This window comes from Gopherus evgoodei, chromosome 18, assembly GCF_007399415.2.
Source record: "Gopherus evgoodei ecotype Sinaloan lineage chromosome 18, rGopEvg1_v1.p, whole genome shotgun sequence".
In the NCBI taxonomy this organism is placed as follows: Eukaryota; Metazoa; Chordata; order Testudines; family Testudinidae; genus Gopherus; species Gopherus evgoodei.
In genome coordinates this window covers 23,030,399-23,035,523 of record NC_044339.1, presented here as the reverse complement: position 1 = coordinate 23,035,523, position 5,125 = coordinate 23,030,399, and the positions used below count along the sequence as shown (strand labels likewise).

At 51.1% G+C, this 5,125-nt stretch overlaps 1 long non-coding RNA gene across 2 annotated transcripts; it reads right to left on the bottom strand.

Moving 5' to 3' along the window:
* Nucleotides 1–2,985: 2,985 nt before the first annotated feature.
* LOC115637000 lies at nucleotides 2,986–4,917 on the bottom strand. 2 transcript variants are annotated; one of them, XR_003997132.1, is made up of 4 exons: nucleotides 4,332–4,917; nucleotides 4,074–4,200; nucleotides 3,423–3,770; nucleotides 2,986–3,069 (listed from the first exon to the last, which is right to left on the bottom strand). It is a non-coding gene; the product is annotated as an uncharacterized LOC115637000 (long non-coding RNA). The 2 variants fall into 2 exon arrangements; XR_003997131.1 differs by having other exon boundaries at nucleotides 3,016–3,770.
* Nucleotides 4,918–5,125: the final 208 nt, after the last annotated feature.

Below are 5,125 nucleotides of genomic sequence, written 5' to 3'. Positions count from 1 at the left end.
GTTAATACCAACAGCCACTGCTACGCATGATTTTCGTCAGCTCCCGCTACTCCATGGATCCTGAGACCTAGCCTGTAGGGATGCACACCTAACATGTCTGCCCGTGTCTTAGGAAGTGAGACAACACGAGGAGAGGAGAGGGAAGAGAGTGAGAAAGTTGGCCAACACACTAGAGAAGGGAGAGACAAATGGGAGGAAAGCAAGCAACTCACCACCTGAGTCATCCTCCTGGATCCAACCTCCCCCTGTGCAGGAGACACTGTTCCTGACTAGAAAAATGAGCAACCTCTGAAAACAGGGACCTTTTCTCCCTCGTAACCACAGCTAGTCAGGAACCTTTTCATACAAACCCAGCCTTACCGTACTGGGCTTCCCTACCTGGACTCGTGTTGGGCGTGAGCAGAGCCCTCCCCAAACCAGACACTTATCTCGCTGACAGCAGCATCTCCTCGGCTTCCAGATGGACAGCTTTTGCGTGGCATCAACAATGGTCAGAGTCTCGACGCTCTTGCTCGCTTTCCATCGCATCAGAGCAGTAGACTTTGATGCGCGACTTCATTTTCCTTGGTACTAAATGCAGCAGACGGGGGAAAAACAAAAACAAATTAGCATCTCTGTCTGCAATGTCACCCAGCCTCTTCATTTCACATCTCCCATATCCCACCGCTCAGCCCTCAACCCATCTCCCATTACTACGTTACAACTGCAACAAGAAGGCACCCATTGTAACGGCACCCAAAATACTCACTTTCCTCAGAGACTCTTGTGCCTTCTCCAGCCTTAATCCCGGAGCCTCGTACCCAACGAGGAAGGACATGGCCTGTGAAGAAAACTACAGCGACTACAGATCAGGAATTCAAAGCACTGACCTCTTACTCATAGCCCGTGATGCAGAAAGCGGAAACATGAGGACTATTCGTGTCTCCTTAGAAGGATGTCCAGGCTGCTCAGGTCCACTTCTGCCATATTCTTGTCCGGTTGGCCTCCTGGACGATTCCTCTGCAAACTAATAAAGCCAAGCAAGAACGATCACTACACAGAGATCTACCGGTGCGTTGAATCTTGCCCTCATCCCAGCCTCCCGCTCCAGTCCCATCTACATCAGCCCCACTCGACGAATGGAGACTGAATAAACACAGACAGTTACAGCTCCACTTTAGCGTCCGCTGCCCCGCATGCTTTTCATCCGCTCCTACCTCTCCATGGCTCCCGAGATCTGGCCTCTGGGGATGCAAACCTAGCATGCCTGCCCGTGTCTTACAAAGGGAGAAAGCACAAGGAAAGGCAAGGACAGACACAGAGAGATAGAGGGTGTGTGTTGGCCAATGTACTAGAGAAGAGAAAAGAGAGAGAGAAAAAGGAGGGAGGAAGGCAAGCAACTCACCACCTGGAGTCATCCTCCTAGATGCAACCTTCTGCTGTGGAGGACACACTGCTCTGGGCCAGAGAAATGACCAGCCCCTGAAAACGGGGACCTTGTCTCTCTCGTAAGCACAGCTGGTCAGGAAGCATTTCTTACAAACCCAACCCCAGCCAATGGGGCGGCCCCAGCAGGACCGAGGTGGGCCACAAGCACAGCGATCACCAAACAAGACACTGTCATAAACAGATAGCTAAGGGTTAATGTTCTTTTACCTGCGAAGGGTTAACAAAGGGAACCAAACACCTGACCAGAGGACCAATCAGGAAACAAGACTTTTTCAAATCTGGGTAGAGGGAAGTTTTGGGTGTGAGTCCTTTGTTCTTGGTCTCTTCTCTTTCTGGGCTCTGAGAGTGATCTTTCTATCTCCAGGCTTTCTAATCTTCTGTTTCCAAGTTGTAAGTACAAAGATAGTAAGACAATAGGTTTATATTGTTTTTTTGCATTTACATGTGTGTAGTTGCTGGAATGTGTTAAATTGTATTCTGTTTGGATAAGGCTATTTATTCATTTTTTCTTTTAAGCAATTGACCCTGTATATTGTTACCTTGATACAGAGACCATTTTATGTCTTTTTCTTCCTTTTTATATAAAGCTTTCTTTTTAAGACCTGTGGATTTTTTTTTTAGTGGGGGTCAAGGGGATTGTGTCTGCGGTTCACCAGGGAATTGGTGGGAGGAAGAAGACAGGGGGGAAGAGAGAATCTCTTTGTGTTAGATTTATTAAGCCTGACTTTGCATACCCTCTCGGTGAGGGGAGAGAGAGATTGATCTCTCGGTACTTGTGTTTCAAGGACTTGAAGCAGGGAATTCCTAGAGTACCCAGGGCGGGGAAATCTGGGAGGAGGTAAAGAGGGGGAAGGGAAGTGGGTTATTTCCCTTTGTGGTGAGACTCAGGGCATCTGAGTCTTGGGGGTTCCCCAGGGAAGGTTTTGGGGAGACCAGAGTGAGCCAGACACTGGAATTCTGGCTGGTGGCAGCGATATCAGATCCAAGCTGGTAATTAAGTTTGGAGGTTTCATGCTAGCTTCTCATGTTCTGAACTCTAAGGTTCAGATCTGAGTAGGAGAGTTATGACAGACACTTATCTCATTGAGAGTGGCATCTGCTCAGATCTTGCCTGGCATCAACAGCACTCACAGGCTCGCTGCTCTCGCTCACTTTACATTGCACGAGGGCAGTAGACTGTGACACTTGACTTCTTTCTCCTTGGTACTAAACCCGGCACAAGCGGGGAAAAAACAAGCATGTTACCATCTCAGTAGGCAACGTCTCATAGGCTCTTCTTTTTGTCTCACCCACACGACCGAGCTCCGCCCTCCCCATCACACCTTTAGCATTACAACCAAAAAGCACCCCTTGCAACAGCACCCAAAATAATCACTCTGCACAGCAGACTCTGGCCCCTCCCCAGACGTAATCTCACAGAGTCCTGCACCCAACGAGGAAGCACAAGGCCTGTGAAGAGTACTACAGTGAGCGCAGATGAGGAATTCAGACCACTGACCGCTTACTCACAGCCAGTTATGCGGGAGTCAGAAAGCTGAGAACTGTTCATGTATCCTTAGAAGGATGTCTAGTCTGTTCATGTCCACTTCTGCCACTTTCTCCTTGATCTAGGGCTCCTGGAAGATTCCTCTGGAAACACAGCTGCAAACCCAAGCATGAGCCATCACTACACAAAGCTCTATTGGTGCTTCGAATCTTGGTGCCCTCATCCCAGCCTCCCTCTCCAATCCCATCTACCTCGGCCCCACTCCATCAACAGAGACCGAGTTAACACCAACAGCCACTGCTATGCATGTTTATTGTCAGCTTCTACTTCTCCATGGATCCCGAGACCTAGCCTGTAGGAATGCACACCTAGCACACCTGCCCATGTCTTACGAAGGGAAACGGCATGAGAAGAGGAGAGGGAAGAGAGTGAGAAAGTTGGCCAACACACTGTGGAGGGGCGGGGAGAGAAAGAGAGAGAGGTGGGAGGAAGGAAAGCAATTCACTACCTGGAGTCAACCTCCTAGATGCAACCTTCTGCTGTGGAGGACACACCACTCCTGGCCAGAGAACTGAGCAGCCCCTGAAAATGGGGATCTTGTCTCTCTCGTAAGCACAGCTGGTCAGGAAGCATTTCTCACAAACCCAGCCCCAGCCAATGGGGCGGCCCTATCTGGAGCCAGGTGGGTCATGAGCAGAGCCCTCTCGAAACCAGACATGTATCTCACTGACAGTAGCAACTGCCAACCGGACGGCTCTTCACTTGCATCAACAATGCTCGCGGGCTCACTGCTCTCGCTCGCTTTCCATCCGATGAGGAGAGTAAACTCTGATGTTTGATTTCTTTTCCCTTGGTACTAAACCCGGCACAAGGAGGAAAAACAAAGAAAGTTATCTCAGTGGACAACTTCGCTTAGGCTATTCTTTTCACCCCTCCCACACAGCAGGGTTCCGCCCCGAACCTTTCCCCCCCCCCATTTGCCCTTGAGCACTACAACTAAAAAGCACTCCTTGCAACTGCACCCAAAATAATCACTCTGTACAGCAGACTCTGGCCCCACCCTAGCCGTAATCTAACAGAGCCCCGCACCCGAGGAAGCACATGGCCTTTGAAGAGTACCACAGTGAGCATAGATGAGGAATCGAAAGCACTGACTCACAGCCAGGGATGCAGAAGGCAGAAACATGAGGACTGTTTATGTATCCTTAGAAGGATGTCCAGGCTGCTCAGGTCCATTTCTGCCATATTCTTATCTGGCTAGAGCTCCTGGACGATTCCTCTGCAAACTAATAAAGCCAAACAAGAACTATCATTACACAGAGCTCTATTGGTGCCTTTAATCTTGCCCTCATTCCTGCCTCCCTCTCCAGTCCCACTCGATGAACAGAGACTGATCCCAGTCACCACTCCACTTTACCATCCACTACTCCGCATGTTTTTCGTCCACTCCTACTTCTCCATGGCTCCCGAGACCTGGCCTGTGGGGATGTACACCTAGCATCCCTGCCCATGTCCTATGAAGGGTTTGTGTTGTGGAGGAAGGAGAGAGAAAGGCTGAGGGGCCCCATGGATGGATGGAGGGAGGGGGGGAGTAAGGTAGGGATAGGGATGCATGTTGGAGAAAGGACAAAAGGGCACTGGGGGCCCACATATCTAGGGACAGAGTGGGGTGCAGGTTGTGTTGGGAGGGAGGCATGGGTAGAGGCACAGGTTGTTGTGAGTTGGGAGGATGTTGGAGATAGACTGTGGCTATGGAGTCCCATGAGTGGAGGAATGAACTGAGGGATACAGGGCTTGTGGGTTGGGGAAGGTTGTTGCAGGCTGGAGGGTGTTGGTAAGAGATGGGGGCTGAGGGGTTGCTATGGGAAGAGGCATAGATGGAGGAAAGGTAGGGATGGGGTGCAAGTTGGGGTGGCCTGGGAGGTGTTGGAGGGACAAGAAAGGAGGATTGAGGTGCCCAAAGGATGGAGAAATAGACGGGGGCGGGTTGGTTTGGGCTAAAAGAACGGAGGTGCGGGTTGGAGAAGGTTGTAGGTTGGGGGGGGGTTGGGGACTGGGGATGCGGGTTGGGGAAGGTTGGGTGTGGGGGGGATAAGGAAGGTTGTGGTGGGCTCGGTGTATGAGGGGGCAGTTGGGGAACGTCGCGGCGCCCTAGGGGTGCGCGGGGTGGGCTGCGGAAGGCTGTGGGGCGGCCCGGGGAAGGTCACAGCA